The 21,460-nt window shown below is 39.9% G+C and overlaps 1 long non-coding RNA gene and 1 pseudogene across 1 annotated transcript in view; both read right to left on the reverse strand.

The window, feature by feature from the left end:
• Nucleotides 1-1,905: 1,905 nt before the first annotated feature.
• The window catches only part of LOC118544437 (uncharacterized), a 100,076-nt gene continuing 80,521 nt past the window's right edge, over nt 1,906-21,460 (reverse strand). The window contains exons 2-3 of the long non-coding RNA XR_013450311.1: nt 2,599-2,700; nt 1,906-2,175 (exon numbers count right to left, since the gene is read on the reverse strand). This is a non-coding gene — a long non-coding RNA (uncharacterized LOC118544437). The remainder of the gene's footprint in view (nt 2,176-2,598; nt 2,701-21,460) is intronic.
• Nucleotides 14,032-15,854, reverse strand: LOC118530973 (3-oxoacyl-[acyl-carrier-protein] reductase pseudogene; annotated as a pseudogene).

Below are 21,460 nucleotides of genomic sequence, written 5' to 3' on the forward strand. Positions count from 1 at the left end.
TCCCAGGGTCCTGGGATTGAGTCCCGCATCGGGCTCCCTGCTAGGTGGGGAGCCTGCTTCTCCCTCTGCCTCTGCCTCTCTCTCTCTCTCTCTGACTTTCATGAATGAGTGAATAAAACATTAAAAAAAAAAAAGATTTATTCATTTTATTTTAGAGAGAGAGCATGAGCTGGAGGGGTGGAGGGAGGGGGAGAGAGAATCTGAGGCAGACTCCCTGCTGAGCATGGAGCCCAACACAGGGCTCGATCCCACGACACTGAGCTCATCACCTGAGTCAAAACCAAGAGTGGGAGGCTCAGCCGACTGAGCCACCCAGGCGCCTCACCCCCGCTTCTAGCTTTTCTATGGAGAACAGCATTGATGAGACAAGAGTGGGAACAAGATGACCCGGGGAAGCCATCGAAACTGTCCAGGACAGATGGTGGCACTCTGGGCCCTGGTGGGGACGGGCAGGGCAGAGGCGGTGCGGGCATAACTGGAAAGTCAAGCCAACAATATTGTGCATGGGTGGGATGTTGGGTGAGCGAGAATTAGAGGGGTCAAAGCTCTTTGCTAGATTTTCCGCCTACACCCCGGACACCCCAGGAGAGATGGAGGTGGCTGAGGAGGAAGGAGAATGCGAATTCCATTTTAGACATGTGAAGTTTGAGATGCTGATTAGACATCCAAGTGTATAAACAACTTCTGTTTTCTCTCAAAAGAGGATTTAAACACGTGCCCAGCATTTCTTAAGTGCACACGCCCTATACTTTGCATAATGCAGATGGGTCATCTCTGGAACATTCAGACGTTCAAAACAGGTCCTCTAAATACGCTCAGCCATCATGTTAGTCAAAGGAGAGGAGGACGTGGGGGTCAGGCCTGGCTGCTTGGTGGGCGGGGTGCTGCCTGGGAAGACAGAACTCAGCTGGCTCATCCGGCCAAGCACTCCCGTGGCTTGTGAGTGCACTTCTCCAAATACTGTAGGCCTTTCATGGCAGGTTTTTTAGCACAACCCAGTTTCCTCCCATGAGGAGGGAGCTGGAGGGGTGTAAGTGTTCCCTGGAGGGTCTCCATTATCCCCAGCAAAAAAGCAAGTGATGTTTTGTGCTCCCCACAGCAAATGATCTGTGCCACCCCTTTTGGAAAGAACCGTTTTATCTAGGGGGAGTACAGTGGTTAAGAGAGAGAGAGACCAGGAGAGCCAAGCACTATTTGCATGTTGGCTAGATTGAAAGTCCTCAGCAGCTGCTCGGTAAGTGGTGTTTGAGGCATTAAAGCTGCTGTGTGTGTTTTTACTATTGAACTAGGCTCAGCGTGTAGAGAATTCCGCATATGGAGTCCAATGCGCCAAAGCAATGCACTAAGAGAGCAAAAGATGCAGGAGAGAGAGAGCATGAGTGTCAGGAGAGAGAGAGCATGAGTGTCCCTGCCGAGGTCAGGGGCTGGGATCCAGTGCCCTGGGAAGGGCTAGTGGTGACTCACCAGTGGGGCAAGGAGTATTCGGAATGGTGCACTTGTGGCACATTCCCAACCAACGATTGCAACTTTCTCTTTGAAGGAGGGAGGGAGCATGAGAATCAAGGGCTTCAGAAAACCAAAGACTTGAAATCGTCACCACAGAAGGTGGTAGAGAGAGAGCTGATTTGGGGACATGCCAGGGTTGCGGGGCAAGTGGGCACCCCCCACGGAGGAAATGCCTGACTGAGATTCCTCTCTGGCTGTGCCCCATGGTGCCCACACATAAGCAAGAGAGGCAGAACGCTCATCCATTTGGGCCAAGTTTGCCCAGATAAGTATAAAAGGATAAAGGGACAAGTGGACAAGGGAGTTCCAAATGTTGGCAAGGAGACTACAAGACTGGTTGAGGAGCTAGTGAGTGTAGGCTGTTCTAATCATCAAAATGCCCGTTTTTTGTTTTTTTTTTTAAGATTTTATTTATTTTTTGACGGAGAGAGAGACAGAGAGAGGGAACACAAGCAGGGGGAGAGGGAGAGGGAGAAGCAGACTCCACGCTGAGCAGGGAGCCCGATGTGGGGCTCAATCCCAGGACCCTGATATCATGACCTGAGCCGAAGGCAGACGCTGAAATGACTGAGCCACCAGGCGTCCCGTAATTTTAGCTGGATCAGACAGAAGTGGCACCAGCATGACCTCCTCTAGCAGCAAGGGATCCTGGGAAATTGTAGCTGTATGCTGGGAAAAGGGGGAGACAGATTTAGCCATCAGCTTCAGTCCCAGCTAGCTGATGAGCTTGACCATGGAATCCAAATGGTACAAGGGGAGACAGGGGAGTGAGGAGGCCCCATGGGAGTTAGAAGAAAAAGACTCTCTTTCCACTAGAGAAAAATATTCGAAGGTTCGAAGACCAACCTCAATGCTGCCCAGGTCTGCTGGGACACAGGATTTCCCAGTTTGGTGCAGGGAAGTTCAAAGATACTGAGAAGCCACGAAGTAGGCTTTGGCAGATGCAAAATAGAGGTAAAGTCATTGGCGCCATGGCTGCAGCCACAAACCGAGGTCTGCCCCCCACATCTACGATGCAGAACGACCATGTGTACATTAACACAGTTGTCCTTAGTCCCAGGCACAGACCGTACCACCAAATTAAAAGCTCACAGCATTGGGGCGCCGGGGTGGCTCAGTCAGTTAGGCGTCCAACTCTTGATCTCAGGGTCGTGAATTCGAGCTCCGCGTTGGGCTCCATGCTGGGCGTGGAGCCTACTTAAAAAAAAAAAAAGAAGGTCACAGCATTGAGAAAACATGGCACTTGACTTTTAGAGCATAAATGAATTCACATTTAAGAATTCTTCAGATTTTAGTATACTTTCATGACTTACTTTATGTCAATAGGCATTGATTGGCAAAATGTAAGGCTACACCCGGCATCCAGTGTGGTTACTAAAAAATGACTCTTAGAAATGACTCCCTCTCATTCTTCCTGTTTCCCTGTGAAGCACACTGTACGTGTGTGTGACAGACGGAGAGGCTGAGGTTCGGAGCAGCTGGGACTCAGACCCAGTGCCCCGGGGGGTTTCAGGGCTCCACTGAGCTGTGCCTGAGGTCAGGCAGAGAGAAATGTGCCCGCAGGCTGGGGTGGGGTGCCCCCCATGAGAAGAAGCTATACTCCCCTCTGTCAGGCCAGGCAGCAGGGCCTAAGCCAGCAAAAGTGGACCTGTCACAAACGTCACCAAGCCCAGACAACGCCGTGAAGACAATGGCCCATGAACATCACTATGCCAGGGCCATATATTACCCTATTATAAAAAAACTGTTTTTATTTTGGGAAAAATCCTCACAAATCTGATTTTCAAAAAGCACACACAATAAGACAGCCGCAAAACCAAAACTATGACTCAGTTGTCTTTTCGACCCTTCTGATTCCTCTAGAGGCTCCATATTCCCGTAGTAACCCAAAGTAGAGTAGCTTTGTGAGCATTTTATCAGGCATCTATATTAGGTAAATAGCGTTCTGGTCTCTTAAGTAGATTTGGGCGTGGAAAAAGCATCTGTGTTTTAAAGGTTAAGGAGTGTGTCACTGCTCACATTTGTATTCAAATGGACAAGAATGGGCAATACTTTTTACACTAGTTTAATAATGGCGCTGAGAGTAACCATTAATAGTGAAAAGGAGACTGCGAGCCATTAATAGTTTTATGACCTCTGTGTATTACAGCCATGGGTACTTGTAAATTTGTGTATATGTGCACAGCTTATTAAATATTCTACCGAATTGTAATATTCCACCTAATATTATGTGGCCCTTGTTGTGTATACTCAGGTTTTAAAGTAAAATCTCAGAGACAAATTAGGTCAGCTAAATTAAAACACAGGGAGGGCGTCTGAATTCTATCATATAGTTTCTTCTTCTCAAAGGATATAATTCTCTGTGTTCTTCTGAATGGAATTTTAATTTCCTTTCTCAATTAAAACACTAAAGAACATTTTTGGCCTTGTTTGCAATTTATGTTAAAAAAAGAATTCTTACAAATCAGCAAAAAAAAAAAAGAGAAAGGAAAGGAAAGGAAAGAATGCCACAGTTCAATACTCTTAATTCACCTGAATATCATTAATGTTTCAGAATAGTTTTAATAAATGCATTCTAATGGCAAAGGACAGAAATAAATAAACATTAAAAACTTATACACCAGGCGCCTGGGTGGCTCAGCTGGATAAGCCTCCAACTCTTGATTTCGGCTTAGGTCATGATCTCAGGGTCATGAGATTGAGCCTCCATGACCAGCTTGCACTGGGCATGGAGCCTACTTAAGATTCTTTCCCTCAAAAATGAAGGGGGGGAAATCAGAGGGGGAGACGAACCATGAGAGACTATGGACTCTGAGAAACAAACTGAGGGTTCTAGAGGGGAGGGGGATGGGGGAATGAGTTAGCCCGGTGATGGGTATTAAACAGGGCATGTACAGAATGGAGCTCTGGGTATTATATGCAAACAATGAATCATGGATCACTACACCAAAAACTAATGATGTGGGGCACCTGGGTGGCTCAGTCGTTAAGCGTCTGCCTTCAGCTCAGGCCATGATTCCAGGTCCTGGGATCGAGCCCCGCATCGGGCTTCCTGCTTCTCCCTCTCCCACTCCCACTGCTTGTATTCCCTCTCTTGCTGTGTCTCTCTCTGTCAAATAAATAAATAAAATCTTTAAGAAAAAAAAAAAAACTAATGATGTAATGTATGGTGATTAACATAACATAAAAAAAACTGATTCTTTCCGTCTCCCTCTGTACCCTTCCCCTCAAAAAAAAAACACAAACTTTTATATGCAAGCATGTACTTGTACTATTTGTCAGCAAGAAATCTAAAGAAATACTGATTGAATTTGTTCATTTCTTCAAATTTTAATTTGGTTTTAAATTAGGAATGCACTCCATAGTTCAAAACCCTGGGTATTTACCCCAAAGACACAGATGTAGTGAAAAGAAGGGCCATATGCACCCCAATGTTCATAGCAGCAATGTCTGCAATAGCCAAACTGTGGAAAGAGCCGAGATGCCCTTCAACAGATGAATGGATAAAGAAGATGTGGTCCATATATACAATAGAATATTACTCAGCCATCAGAAAGGATGAATACCCAACATTTACATCAACATGGATGGAGCTGGAGGAGATTATGCTAAGTGAAATAAGTCAAGCAGAGAAAGTCAATTATCATATGGTTTCACTTATTTGAGAAACATAAGGAATAGCATGGAGGACATTAGGAGAAGGAAGGGAAAAATGAACGGGGGAAATCGGAGGGGGAGACGAACCATGAGAGACTATGGACTCTGAGAAACAAACTGAGGGTTCTAGAGGGGAGGGGAGGTGAGGGGATGGGTTAGCCTGGTGATGGGTATTAAGGAGGGCACGTATTGAATGGAGCACTGGGTGTTATACAAAAACAATGAATCATGGAACACTACATCAAAAACTAATGATGTATTGTATGGTGACTAACACAACATAATAAAATTAAATTTAAAAAAACCCCAAAAGGTATTTATCTAAAAGGCATATAATGGAATGCTCCTTACAGCATTATTTGTAATACCTTGAAGCTGAAACAATCCAAATGTCCAACAATAAGCACATAAATAATGGTAGTGTGATATATTCATGCAGTGGAATATCATACAGCAATAAAAATGAACGGCTTACTCATGCGGCAATGTGGATTTCTGCAAGTGGAATGTGGAGGAAAAGAAACCAGGCATAAAATTATCTGGTTGATTTGGTATGATCTCATTTCTGTAAAGTTCCAAAAAAGGCAAAACTAACCCATGGTGTTAGAAATACGATAGCGATTGGGACACCTGGGGGGCTCAGTCTGTTGAATGGCTGCCTTTGGCTCAGGTCATGATCCCAGGGTCCTGGGATCGGGCGCGTCGGGCTCCCTGCTCAGTGGGGAGTCTGCTTCTTCCTCTGCCCCTCCCCCTGCTCGTGTTCTCTCTCTCTTTTTCTCTCTCTCTCAAATAAATAAATAAAATCTTAAAAATAATAGACGTATGATAGTGGTTACTTTTGGGGAGGAGGGACAGGACAGTGTTCGGGAAAAAGCATCACTTCTGGGGTGTTAGCTATGCCCTATTTCCTGACCTGGGTGGTGGTTATCCCACTATGTCGTTAAAGGAAGAGGGACTACTCCATGACTGAAAATGTGAGCGCTGCATTTATATATTTCACTGAATGGTTCCCCAAAGGGAAAAAAATCACAGATTTCATGTGCTAGAAAAAGAGAGGTTCGTCGTGGTTTTTCCAATTAAAGATTGCAGCTTGTACTCTGCATCGGGCTGGAGGCGTCCATATGGATGTACATGGTTGTGTGAAGCCCGTCTCTTTCTGTAGTTGGGAAAGAATTTTTGAGTGAGCCTAACGGAGGTTGTTCAGACTCTTGGTTGGTCATCAGCTTTGCTAGTGTGCTGCTCAAAGTCTACTTAAGAGCTTATTTATCGGAGTCACTTATCAGCTTGGGCGGGTTAGAACAGCATTCAATTATGGTAAGTGCCAGGCAAGTGTTGCGATGATTGTAATTGTTCTTCCACAGGACTTTCTCCTGGCCCTGCCCTAGTCAGGGATGAAAGGTTGAACACAAAAGATAAGAAAATTATCAAGCTTTCAGATCCAGGTTAGATTCAGATCAGTTTTGAGTGCTGTATCAAGTAGACTTTTTTTGTTTATTTATTTTACATTTAATAAAGTGTGGTATATACACAGGACAATTCTCTCCTATTAGTATACAGTTCTCTGAGATTTGACAACACACGTAGTTGTGTAACCAGTGCTACCACCACCCACACAATGAAGATACATGAAGATCCCCTCACCCCTAAAAATCACCCCCACTCCTAATGCCAAGCCATTGCAACCCAAGACTTATTTTATTTCCCTTTAATTTTGCCCATTCTAGCATGTCATATGCCTTTTGAATCTGGCTTCTTGCATATAGCATAAGGCATCTGAGATTCATCCCTGTTGTTGTGTGTATCAGTAGTTCATTCCTTTTTTTTTTTTTTTTAAGATTTTTAATTTATTTTTGACAGAGAGAGAGTGTACAAGCAGGGGAAGCAGCAGGCAGAGGCAGAGGGAGAAGCAGGCTCCCCACCCAGCAGGGAGCCCGATGTGGGCTCGATCCCAGGACCCTGAGATCATGACCCGAGCTGAAAGCAGATGCTTAACCGTCTGAGCCACCCAGGCGCCCCAGTAGTTCATTCCTTTTGATAGCTGAGTTGTATTCCACTGTATTCATGTGCCACAATGTGGTTCTCAATTCACCCTAGTTCTTGGACAATTAGGATATGTCTAGTATTTGGTGATTATGAATAAAGCAGCTTTAATCATTTGCATACAGATTTTGGTAATAAGGTAAGTTTTCATTTCATTTGGGTGATACCTATGAGTAAGATTATTGGGTCATTTAGTATGTGTTTATAAGAAATGGAGAAACTCTTTCTGCAAATGACTGCACCATTTTTCTTTCCCACCAGCAATATATGAGAGTAATTGTTGCTCTGCATCCTCACTGTTGGTATGGTCCAATTCTTAAAATTTTAGCCATTCTAATAGGTGTGTAGTGGTATCTCATTGTGGTTTTGTTTGATTTTCTCCAGTGACAAATAATGTTCAGCATCTTTCCATTTTTTGTATTGATCCAAGTTTCTATTTGCTATCAGAATTCTTCTACCTTAAAAACTTCCTTTAATATTTCTTATAATGTAGATGTGCTCGTAATGAATTCCCTAGTTTTTGTTTGTCTGCAAAAGTCTATTTCTTCTTAATTTTTGCAAGATATTTTCATTGGGTATAGCATTCAGAGGTGAGAGTTCTGTTTTCTGCACTTTAAAAATGTTCCATTGTCTCTTGGCCTGCGTAGTTTCTGATGACAATCTACTGTAATTCTTATTTATTTTCCTCTTTATCTTGTGTATTTTTTTTTTCCTTCTGTCCTCCAAGATTCTCTCTTTCTCCCTCTCTCACTCTTTTTGAATTTGACTATTTGAATATGATGTGTTTAGGTGGATGGCTTTGAGGTAGGGCAGTATTTATCTTGATTAGTATTCACCAAGCCTCTTGAGTCTATGGTTCATTTCTTTCACTATTTCTGTAAAAAATCTCAGCCACTATCCCTTCAAATATTTTTTCTGTCCCTTTCTCACTCTCTTCTCCTTCTGAGATTCATATTGTACAATATTAGACTGTTTGATATTGTCTCACAGCTTTTGGATTCTCTTTTCATTTTTTTTTTTTCTTGTTTGTGTTTTGGTTTGGGTAATTTCTATTGACCTCTCTTCCAGTTGACTGATCCTTTCCTCGGCGATGTCAAGTCTTAACGAGCCCATTCAGGCATTCGTCATTTGTTTTGACCAAGTTTGCTCTATTCTGGCATTCTATTTGATTCTGCCTTATAGTTTTTATTTCATTGCTGAAATTCCTCATCTCTTCATGCATATTGTCAACTTTTCCATAAATCTTTAACATATTAATGGTAGTCATTTAAAATTTCCTGTCTGTACTCCCAACCTCCAGTCATATCTAAATCTGCTTCTGTTCATTGCTCTGTCTCCTGAAAAGAGTTTGCTCTTTCTTCCCTTTTTATATGTCTTGTAATTTCTGGTTGAAAGCCAGATGTGGTGTGTTGCTCAGTAAAGGCTGAAGTAAGTGGTATTTTGCACTGAGATGGGCATGGGAACATCTTCTACTAGATTTTAAGGTGGGAAGTTTAGTCAAGATAAGCAGTAGTTGAGCTGGGTTTGGGTTATCTTGTTGTTATGGTTACTCTCAGTGCACCCCTGGCTTCAAAATCCTCTAGTTTTACCTTGTGCATAGATTGGGGCTGTGAGCAGAGTTTTTCTCATGTTCCTGTTATATTCTCGGCTTTATGCTTTTCCTATGAGCCCATGCCTCAAAGAGAGAAGGCACATGGAAGAAGCTAAGGACACCAAGAGGCATGAAGAATTGGGGCCATTACCACACTCTATCATAGGTGCCAATCTCTCAGAAATTGTGTTCATTAGAGTTGCTTTAGAATCTTTTTTGTTTAGGACCATCTGATATTTGATGAGATAGTAAGTATGCAACAGCATTTTAGAACCTGTTTATAAATAATTTGACAACTGTGTTGATTAGAAACAAAGCTAGAAACAGTATAACTAATATTTACAAAGTACTCTTCCTTTTGCCAAACCCAAGCTGCATGAAGAGATCCTATGGTGCATGTTGTCATAATTTGGATAACCAGTTGGCTTGTTCTTGAATTTTATGGAAGGAACTCTCATTTATCCGGTTTTAACAGGAGGTTTAGCCAGCACACAGATATTGCCTTGTTCTGAAAAGCAATATATATAATTTATATATATTATATAATATATAAAGCAATTCTGTATCTAGTACCTCTTCATCAAGAAAGTCCAGGTTCATTTTCAAGCCTGTAGTGCACAATTTTATTTGTAATGATTACCATAATAGAAATTTTGTATACCTTCTTAAAGATATGAATCCCACCATCTCTAATTCCTCCAGATAGATTTGCATTTCATTGGAAGCATCAGGTGGGTGTTAAAGGGTACCTGAAAGATATGGGGGATTTAAAATCTTTGAACCTTTTTATTAATGCATTTCTTGATTTCCACAAATTAAGAATTTACCAGTCAGCACAGCTTTTATATAAAGTCTTCTGGTCAAAGTTTATGTTCCACCTTTAGTATACTACGAATGTTAATTGCTTGATATAGTTGAATTCTCCAACTGCACAAATATATTTACATTCCTCTACGTAGTGTTAGCACAAAGGTTGTTTCTTGGTCCAAATTTTAGTTTTTAGTTTTGATTGGGGTTTGATGAGATTTTCCATGACACATATGCTACTGCTTGAGGAAACAATTTTTACATTAGTCATGGAATTTAGTATACATTTACAAAAATTTGGGTAGGAACATCAAGAATAATCAGAAAAAACCTACTCAGTTTTTAGTTCAACATTTGGAAAAGATTTCAGGTCCAGGATGAGTCAAATATTCAGGATAAGTATAACTATAGCAACTGGTACCAGGGCCTACAAATGAAGACACGTGTTTAATCCATGTGTTTGAATAAGACATGTTAACATCATAAGGTTGGACATCTTGAGCAGAAATATGAAATGCCTGATATCTAATTACATGGGATACACCAGAGGTTGGTGATAGATGAAAAATCCAGCAATTTGTCAGATTTCCTGGAGGATTTCCACTCTTAGAAAGGGAAAAAAGGTCATGCTGAGCATAAGACCTCCATGGGTACATGCCTTAAAGAGATTAAAAAACATAAAATAATTCATAGTTAGTATATGAAGTATCAGGAAGGTTAAGTCAACAAAAAGGAGTCAGTATCTATAAGAACTAGAGACAGAAGTAGAAAGCAGAAAGAAAAAGAATTTAAAAAGAAAGAAGGAAGGGAATAAAGAAAATTATTTAGGCAATGGGCCTTGTTCTGGTAATCTTGGGTAGAAGCTCTCTACTTCAAGTATTCATCAGCTTGGTTCAAATTACTTGGGTAGCAGCTGTCAGTCATCAGGTAGTTTACTTCATCTGGATGTATTTATAAGGCTCATTTTGAGATACCTAATTATATATATTCCCAGTTGTCCTCTACTATCAAATCAATTTCTATGGCCTTCTTTTGCGTAGGAGATAGATACATGGATCCAAGAATAAACTCTTTGTAGTTTCATGACAATATCTGTTAAAATGCCTTCATAGGATCATTTCCAGCATTACACCACAGAAGATTTCCAATTGGTGCCATTTCCAGAATACTTAGTATCTAGGTTGAAGGAGTGAAGAGGTTCTAAAGGTGAAAGTTTTTGAAATCCAGCTTGCACCCCTGGAAGATAAGAGTAATATTGAATTTCCTTTTGACAACACTTAGCTAGTTCTGTATGATGCAAAGTCAAATCAGTGATGGGTGCTAAGACTTGCAGGTGCATGGTCTTCTAGTTATTCTCATAAGTTTATAGTCTATGAGTTCCAGAATGGACTGACCTGATGGCCATTAGGAGTAAAATTCTTAGCCAGGGATGTCCAAGAGTTTCAGAGAACATGACCAACTTAAGTTTTTTTTTTCTTAATTTAGAGCTTAGACTTGACTTATTACTTTTTATTTTTATTACTTATATTGTATTGATTTAGTATATCCTATTCATACTTTTACATTGACTTGCATTATAAAATTAAATGTTTATATAAAATAATGTTCAGGGGCGCCTGGGTGGCTCAGTCATTAAGCGTCTGCCTTCGGCTCAGGTCATGATCCCAGGGTCCTGGGATTGAGCCCCGCATTGGGCTCCCTGCTCTGCGGGAAGCCTGCTTCTCCCTCTCCCACTCCCCCTGCTTGTGTTCCCTTTCTCACTGTGTCTCTCTCTGTCAAATAAATAAATAAAATATTTTAAAATAATGTTCAGCTCCAATAAATATATAAAAATGCAGTAAATATTTAAAACATTTAAACCATCAGATTCCTAGAGGAGAAGACAGGTACAACCTCTTTGACCTTGGCCGTAGCAACTTACTAGACAAGCCTTTGGAGGCAAGGGAAACAAAAGCAAAAATGAACTACTGAGATTTCATCAGGATAAAAAGCTTCTGCACAGTGAAGGATACAGTCAACAAAACCAAAAAACAACTGACAGAATGGGAGAAGATATTTGCAAATGACATATCTGATAAAGGGCTCATACCAAATCTATAAAGAACTTACCAAACTCAACACCCAAAAAACAAATAATCCAGTTAAGAAATGGGCAGAAGACATGAATAGACTTTTTTCCACAGAAGACATCCAGATGGCCAACAGACACATGAAAAAATGCTCAACATCACTCATTATCAGGGATATACAAATCAAAACCATGATGAGATACCACCTCACACTGGTCAGAATGGCTAAGACTATCAACACAGGAAACATCAGATGTTGGCGAGGATGTGGAGAATGGGGAACCCTCTTACACTGTTGGTGGGAATGTAAACTGGCACAGCCACTCTGGAAAACAGTATGGAGGTTCCTCAAAAAGTTGAAAATAGAGCTACCCTACAACCCAACCATTGCACTACTAGATATTTACCCAAAGGATACAAAAATACTGATTTGAAGGGGCACATGCACTCCAATGTTTATAGCAGCATTATCAACAATAGCCAAATTATGGAAAGAGCCCAAATGGCTATCCACTGATGAATGGATAAAGAAGATGTGGTACACACACACACACACACACAGGAATATTACTCAGCCATCAAAAAGAATGAAATTTTGCCATTTGCAATGATGTGGATGGAGCTGGAATGTATTATGCTAAGCAAATTAAGTCAGAGAAAGACAAATACCATATGATTTCATTCATATGTAGAATTTAAGAAACAAAACAGATGAACATAGGGAATAGCAAAAAAAAAAAAGAGAGAGAGAGAGAAAGACAGAGACAGAAGCAAACCATAAGAAACTCTTAATAGAGAACAAACTGAGGATTGATGGGGGAGAGGTGAGCAGGGGATAGGCTTGACGGGTGATGGGTATTAAGGAGGGCACTTGTTGTGATGAGCACTGAGTATTGTATGTAAGTGATGAATCACTAAATTCTACTCCTGAAACCAATATTATACTATATGTTAACTAGAATTTAAATAAAATTTTGAAAAAGCATTTTAAAAATGATAAATAATAAAAATCAACATGAATCCAATGACATTTAAATATCACACTATTCACCATCAAAGAGTTCAATGCAAAATAGATGTTGCTGATATTTTATATTCAGTTTGTCTTTATCTTTTATTCTCGGGAAATATTTTCTTTTAAGACCAATGCTTTACCTGTTCCTTGTAAAGACATTTAATTATTGTTATTGCATATTTATTTACATTATCATTTATGACTGATCGTAAGTAATTAGCTATTATCCTTCTGAAATTTTAGGTTAGGAATCATTATTATATTTATTAATGCAAAATACTCTTAATTTTAAAAATGTCATTATTTCTTATAATGAGTTTTTTTAAAGATTTATGTATTTATTCGAGAGAGAGTGTGTGAGTGGGGAGGGGGCAGAGGGAGAGGGAGAGGAGAAGCAGACACCCCGCTGGGTGTGGGACTCATGAGGGACTTAATTCCATGACCCCGAGATCACCACCCAAGCCAAAACCAACAGTTGGATGCTCAACTGACTGTTCCACCCAGGCATTCTTCTTAGACTGTTTTTAAGTAGTTTGCCCTACTGAGTGTTTAGTGGTTTAAAAAAAAACAAACTTCTATTTCCTAAGTTGATGAGATCTATGTAGCTTATTATTGTACCAGATAGTAAAACCTCAAAGGTTAATCCTCATTATCTTTGAGAATTTTTTATAGGGGTCAATTGTACCACACTTATATTTGTAGATTATTTTGCCCAGCTGCTCAGTCAGAAGTAATGCCACTCAAAGAAACCAGACTCTAAATTCATGTCTGTACCTAACTGCTACTGATACTTTTTTTTTTAACCTGCATGACAATTGATCTTCCAAGGTATATGGAAAAGGAATACAATACTTAACTTTAGCAGAATTGCTAAAGTATTGATAACCAACCAGTGCCTTGTAAATACTTATATTTTGGCAATGGCCCGTAGGGCTAACTTCTAGAGAATTTAATCTGATACAATGAAAAAACTCAAAACAAGCAGACTATATAATTTTGAGAGAAAATATATAAATTAAGATAATACCTGTTTATATCATTTGCAAAATGTCTGTCTATTAAAACTGCTACAGACTATAAGGTACATACCTTTTATTTATTTTATTTTTTATTATTATGTTCAATTGGTACATACCTTTTAGAAAACACAATTGGTCACACGTTGTTCTTTTCATATTCATGAAATATTTCATGAATATTTCTTTTCATATTCACACACATTCATATAAAAATGGAAATGAACATTTGTAGCAAATGTCACCCATGTAGGTATGACTGTCAAATCAAGAGTCAAACAGAAGTGTGCCCTTGATTCTAATCTTTATTATAACTTAATACTGTATAAATTATATCATGAGTTGTAATCCCCCTTCCACTACCAGCACATGCCCTGTAACATATGGTGATTCTAACTCATGACCCTGAAATCAACCAGGCATGACCATACATGGTGCACAACCCAAGTGCCATGTATGGTGATTCTAAAACCTATTAATGTCCTGTGCACATTAATAGGTACTCCAAACCTACCAAGAGAGGTGTTATTCTTTAAATGTTCAAGTCTTTCATCCTATCTGTGTGAACAAATCCTGGCGCAACTACATTCACTGTAATTTTCTTTCTTGTTACTCCTTTAGCAGGAGTATGTGCAAGATCTTCCTTTACTGGAGCTGTACACAGACTGGCCAGAATTGCCTACAGTAATAATAGACCCTTTTTGATGTTGAATCATAGTCTTCCTGGCAGCTTTCCAAGTCAGCACGGAACCCAAGAGATTAGAATGTGCTGAGATATCATACCTTCAGCTTTTGTTCTTACTAAAAGGCTATCCCTGTTAATTCCAGCTGCATTTACCAAGAGATAAACTCCACCTAAATTTTTCTCCATGTCTTCAAATGTATTTTGAGCCTTATGTTCTTTGGCAGCATCATAGCTAAATGCCAAATGATCTCCACCAAGGTCACCAGCGCCAGTGGCTTTGGCCACTTCCAGACTTCTGGGGATGATGGCCAATCAGTAGCCTCTCTGGGCCATTCATTGGGCCACTGCCCTGCCAATGCCCTGGGAGCCTCCCCAAAACAGAGCAGACTGCCCATCTTGGACCTCAGAGTCACAAACTCAGGAGAAAGAGGGCTAGAAGTGGCAGTTCTTTTCCATATCCCCTCAGCTTTTAAACCGCCGCAGCTGAAATGAAAAAAAGCCAGACTGCCACAAAGATGTACCACTGTACCCTTCCTGCTCCTGCAGCCCCAGCTGAAAGTTTTTGAGAGTTCATTGGTACCTCTACTTTTCCTGGAAACGGTGGTGAGTAGGGGCAATAAGATTTTGATTAAACGAGAACACCTTACCAAGTTCCTTCATGACTGTCCCAGTACCTTTCACACTAGGGAGTAGGGATAGTATCCCCCAGGTGGGAAAAAACATTGTCTAACAATATGTGTAGATATGGCAGTCCTTGCATGGCTTTTCTGCTTGAGAAGTCTTCACCATCCAGAGAATTTTTAAGTGATCCCGAGCACATATTCATAACCTTGTGACTTGGGTAATTGGATGAAGCCCATCTTTACGTGCTTGAAACTCCTCTGGGACGTGGCTCAGACCCATATGTATCCCACCTTCACAGTTGTGGGTTTTTTTTTTTCTGGGGTATGATGGTACAGATTCGGCATAAGCCCTCCACATCTCTAGTGACCAAGGAGAAATTTCCCCCATAAATGCTTATTCATAGTGAAAGCAGTGTTATTACTTTTTGGTCAAATTTTACCTCATTTTTGGGGTGCAACCAAAGGGCCATCTTAGCTGCCTTAGGACCCATTGAAATTGACAGAACAACTTGATTTTAGCAAATGTTTTTTTTTTTTTCTGAACCTGAGGCTGAATATCCTACGTCTGGAACAGATTTTATGTATAAATATATTCATTTTCTTATATTTGTCTCATCAGAAATAAGTCCTATCAGCAAGGACAATAGTGCCACTTATTTTGTTTAATGATCTACTGGTGCACTCCCTTCACCTTCTTTACCACTGCTCTCACTACATGCCTTAGCTTGTACTCTTTGGACACCTGCTCTGGTCAAGACTATTAGTTTCAAAACTTGGGCTGACCCAGCTTTGGGTGGAAGGTTATCCTCTTACCCAGTTTTACATAGTCTCTGCCTACCCTCCATGGTATCGATGTTGATCTTTTAGAAAGAACATTTGTTCCACATTCCCTAGGGAAACATCAACTTGACCTTCCTCTTGGACACTCAGTTTTACAGTTGCTGTTATAGAAGCATGAGGCTCTCCTTCATCAAGTGGTGGAAGGAGCACTGCAGGTTTGAGATTGTATCAGTGACAAATGGTCATACAAGAGACCAGCAATAGCCGTCATGGTTAATCTGCCTACTGAGCAATGCTGCATGTTGCTAGCTAGTAGTCAGGATTGAACAGCATCCACATGCTGTAGAATTAGTGCTGTGGCAAGGGTGACATCCACAGGAGCATCTACCAGTCTTGTAACCACAGTCATGGCACATAATAGGGAGGAAGACACTAGCCACTGAATCTAGAGAAATACCTAAATAGGAGGTGGTGTTTCCCATGTTGTTGAGCCAAAGCCTCTATCATTGGTACCCTCCTGACACCCTATTTTTTTTTTTTTTTTTGCTTCAGCACAAGGAAATGTACTGAAAGGACATAAGGTTCTGATTATTCATTTATTTTTTTTTTCTGGTAGACCTGGGATTGAGGTCACCTATAATGTATTTTTTTTTTTAAAGATTTTTTATTTTTTATTAGTGAGAGAGAGAGAGAGAGAGTACAAGCAGGGGGAGCGGCAGACAGAAGGAGAGGGAGGAGCAGGCCCCCCACCCAGCAGGGAGCCCGATGTGGGCCTCGATCCCAGGACCCCAGGATCATGACCTGAGCCGAAGGCAGACACTTAACGATTGAGCCACCCAGGTGCCCTGAGGTCACCTATAATTTAGATTTCGAAGTGACAAAGCCAGTTGCAGCTTCTCAAGTAAATTCTGGTTACCTGTTTTTGGTAAGTTCTTGAAGGAGTTGAGTTAGTCTGGAAAAGTTGGGAACCCATTGCCTATAATACCTCTTAAGTTCTGCAAATCCTATCAATTCCCATCTAGTTGTTGGGTTTAGATATTGCTGGATCCATGTAATCCAATTTGGGGGTAGAGTATTCTCTTTGGTGGAGAGGTCACCTCCTAACTAATATACCACCTCTTGGCAAAATTGTAACTTTTCCTTCAGGCTTTACCATATTCAGCGACTTGCTCTTCCAAGAGGTAAATGGAATCCTTGTTTTCCAGGAAAGGTAAATATGAGGTAAGGTCTTCTATACTGAATGAAATCTTAACCTTTTAGGAGTGTTACCTTTTTTAAATTATTACTTAAAGGCTGGAAGGAATATAAAGGGGCCTGTGTAAATCCCCGGGGCATTACTGACCAAAAATATTGTTAGTCATTCCAAATAAAGGAAAACCTATCAACTGTCTCTATTTACAGAAATGTTAATGACGGTGAGCGAGGCCAGTACTGTGAACTATTTTCTTGTAAGTGGAAGTGGTAAGAGAAGAACATTACGCACTTCTGGAAACCTGGGAATAACTCCATGAATGGCTCTGAAGTCTTGCACAAACTAATATCCCTTTCCACTAGGTTTGTAAGGAGGCTGTGCTTAGACTTGTACGAGGAATTTGTTGTGGTTGTTCTGAGGATCTATGACGGTTTATTCCTTGAATAACTTCTGATTTCAGAGGATATTAAAATGGCATAGACAGTGATCGAGACAGTGATCTACCTGTCCCCATCATATTCCTTCCATCAGTAGAGCTTTTGTTCATAAATTATCATGTGCCAGTTGGAGTAAGGGATCTAAAGTTCCAAGAGTCATTGTCTAGGCCAGTTTAAGAAAGTCAAGTGCAGAAATAATATGCTGTGAAATGGTGTTTCTAGTGGTTTTTTATTTTCTAAGAATAATCTTTCTGGTGAGCACTTAATCTGACAGCCACATTTATATAAAAGGCTTCTGCCAGGTAGCTGACAGGCATGGAAGCACGAAGGAGTAATCAGTGTTGTTCTTCTGTTGGTCCTAATGTGGTAGTCAAAGGCTCAGTATGTGTAGAAAAGGAAGTGGGTTGGAATACCTACTGTAACACATCAATTTCTCTGAGTGACTGGTTGTTTTATTACAGTGGGGCTCAGGATAGAAAGGGTAACCCTTGTGTCAACTAGGAATTGGCCTTTTTGTCTCTTTTATGTTTACAGATGTGGTAGGCAGGGTCCTAATAATGCCCTCATGCCCCAGGAGTCCTGTCAGTGGTTATTCAGTCAAACATGAATCTAGGTGCTGCCTGGGATTTTGTGGTTGTAATGAAAGTTCCAAGTCAGGTGACATTAGGATTCAGAGATTCTCTCTGTGCACCTAATCTAATCATGAGTCCTTAAAAGCAGAGGACTTTTTCCGGCTGATGGGAGAGGAGGAAGGTAGAAGAGGAAGGTAAAAAGGGAAGTCAGAGAAATTCCAAGAATGAGAAAGAATCCAGGTGCCATTGTGGGTGGGAAGGAGAGGCCACATGTGAAGGAATGTGACAGCCCCTGGTCCCTGGTCCCTGGCCCCTGGCACCTGGCTGACAATCAGACAGGAAACCAGGACCTCAGTTTCCCATGACTGCATAGAACTGAATTCTGTCAGCTTCCTGAACAAGCTCCCAAAGTGGATTTTTCCCCTGAGCCTTCAGCTAAAAACCCAGCCTGGCCTTCATCTTGGTTTCAGCTTTGTGAGATCCTGAGACAAGAGCCCAGCTGAGCCAACTGCCTTCTGACCTACAGAACTGTGGAATAATAAATGGGTGTTGTTTTAAGCTGCTAAATTTTTAGGCATCAAAAGGAAATTAATAAAATAATTTCTCTTTTTTCTGAAAGAGGAAACAGGGAGCATAGCTCTGCACTTTTATGGCTTTGGAATTAAGTCCCTGAAGCTCTTTTGGCTAAAATTAGCACTTTTGCTTTCAAGATGAGACTGGTGTGGAAGCATAAACCTGATATTTTGTCCCACCTCCACTATGACAAGTCACAGTCAAGAAGAACCCCACATAATTCATGCTGAGATAAACCAAAAAAAGCAGGGTCTCCACATCTTATTCTAGTCCCCCCAAATAAATAAAATAGCAAGCATTTCCCACAAAACTATTGGGGTGTTTATGAATATGACAGTGAGAAACATGTGAGCAAATTACTGATTTCTCACTAGAAACAGACTATAGTGTATGTGCCAACCTTGGCAATATTGCAAGAGTTGTGTGTGTGTGTGTGTGTGCGCGCGTGTGTGTGGTTCTTGTTGTCATTCTTTTAAACACTTGTGCTTTATATTAAAAGAGTAAATGCTTCTAAAATCTGACCCCCTTGCTCTTGGCCCATAAACTTGGCCTTCTCTTTCCCAGATACTTTTGCCTTTGAGTCTTCCTTTGATACTGGACATATTATTTTTTTTCAAAGTCCCTGCCGTTGGCAGTATTTCTATTTTTTTTTTTTCTCACCATTTTAGACTTTATTCTGGGTTAACTGAGAACCAGAATTCTTGCATGTTTTATCATCCCTGGGGTTCAGGTTTGGTATGAGCTCCCTAAATTGGAGGGCCCTGGATTTCTTTCCTTTTCCATATTCTTCATCTCTAAGTGTTCTCTGATAACAACCTGCTCTATTTTGCAGGTCCTCTAAGATTGCAGTGTGCCCAATTTCTTCTTACCGATTCAGCAACTTGGGGACTCAATGCTATCATGACTTGTTCAGATAGAGCCCTTTGGTGGTTTGCTTCCCTGTCTATATCCAACTCTTTGTAAGTAGCTTTACTGAAATATAATTCATATACGAGACAATCTATCCATTTAAAGTGCATTATTAAAGGTGTGTTAGTATATTCACAGAATTTTGCATTTATCACCACAATCCATTTTAGAACGTTTTCATTGTCTCAAAAAGAAACTGCACCCCTTAGGCATTATCCCTCCTGCAGCCCTCAGCAACCACTAACCTACTTTCTATCTATAAAGATTGGCCTATTCTGGACATTTCATATAAATAAAATCATACAATGTGTGGTCCTTTGTGACTGGCTTCTTTTACTTGGCATAATGTTGTCAAGGCTCATCCATGTTGTAGTATGTATCAGTGCTTCATTTATTCTTCTTGCCAAAAAATATTCCATTGTACAAATTTACCACATTTCATTTGTCCATTCAACAACTGGCAGACATTTAAGTTGTTTCCACTTTTTGGCTATTCTGAATAATGCTGCTATGAATATCAGTGAACAAGTATTTGTGTAGACATATGTTTTTATTTCTCTAGGGTACAGCAACTATCTAGGGAACTGCCAGACTGTTCTCCAAAGTGGCTGCACTAGTTTACATTCTTACCAGTATTGTGTTAAGTAATGAAATTGAGAATTGTGAATCTTCCAATTCTGATCTTTTTCAAGAATTTTTTGATTATTTTCAGTCTCTTGAATTTCCTTAAGAATTTTAGAATCAGTTTGTAATTTCTGAAAATAAGTCAGCTGAGCTTTTGCTAGGGATTGCACTGATTCTACAGATCAATCTGGGGATTGCCATGTTAACAATATTAAGTCTTTCAATCCATGAACATGGGAAGTCTTTCCATTTTTCTAGGTAGTCTTTGATTTCTTTCAACAATGTTTTATAGTTTTCCAGATTACAAGTTATGCATTTTTTAGCTAAATGTATTCCTAACTATTTTTTATAACTTTTGATGCTCTTATAGATGGAATTGTTTTCCTAATTTCATTTTTGGATTGCTCATTGATCAATAGAAATACAGTTGATTTTTGCATATTGATCTTGTGTCTTGAAACTTTGCTGAAGTCATTTATTATTAGTTCTAATGTTAATAATATTAATTTTTTCATGAACTCCTTAGTATTTTCTGTATACAAGATCATATCATCTATAAATAGTTTCATTTCTTCTTTTTAATTTTGATGCCTTTTATTTCATTTTCTTGCCTAATTGCCTTGGCTAGAACTGCAGTACAAGGTTGAATAGAAGTGACAAGAACAGACATTTTATCTTATTCCTGATCTTAGGGAGAAAGCATTCAGTCTCTTCCCACTTAGTATGATATTAGTTTGAAAGATTTTCATAGATGCCCTTTATGAGGTTTAGGAAGTTCCCTTCCATTCCTAGTTCTTAGAGCATTATCTTCTTTTAAATCATGAAAGGGTGTTGAATCCTGCTGAATGCTTTTTCTACATCTATTACCATTATCATATGTTTTATCATTTATTCTACTGATGTGTTATATCACAATGATTAATCGTTGGATATTAAATCAACATCACATTTCGGGGATAAATCCTGCTTGGTAATGATGTGTAATCCTTTCTATACATTGCTTGATTCCATTTACTAGTAATTTGTTGAGGATTTTTGCATGTGTATTAATAAAAGATATTGGTCTGTAGTTTTCTTTTCTTGTGATAGCTTTGGCTAATACTGACCTCATAGAATGAGTTGGGAAGCTTATCCTCCTCTTCTATTTTTTAGAAGATGTATGAAAGATCAGACCTCATTAAATGATAGAATTCACTAGTGAAGCCATCTGGTCCTGGGCTTTTCTCTGTGGGAAGTATTTGTTTTTCTCAGTTATTAATTCAATCTCTTTTTTTATATATGTATTTTTAGATTTTATATATGTATTTTTAGATTTTATATATATATATATATATTTTTTTTTTTTTCCTTGAGTCAGTTTTGAT

The sequence above is a fragment of the Halichoerus grypus genome, chromosome 8 (assembly GCF_964656455.1).
Source record: "Halichoerus grypus chromosome 8, mHalGry1.hap1.1, whole genome shotgun sequence".
In the NCBI taxonomy this organism is placed as follows: domain Eukaryota; kingdom Metazoa; phylum Chordata; class Mammalia; order Carnivora; family Phocidae; genus Halichoerus; species Halichoerus grypus.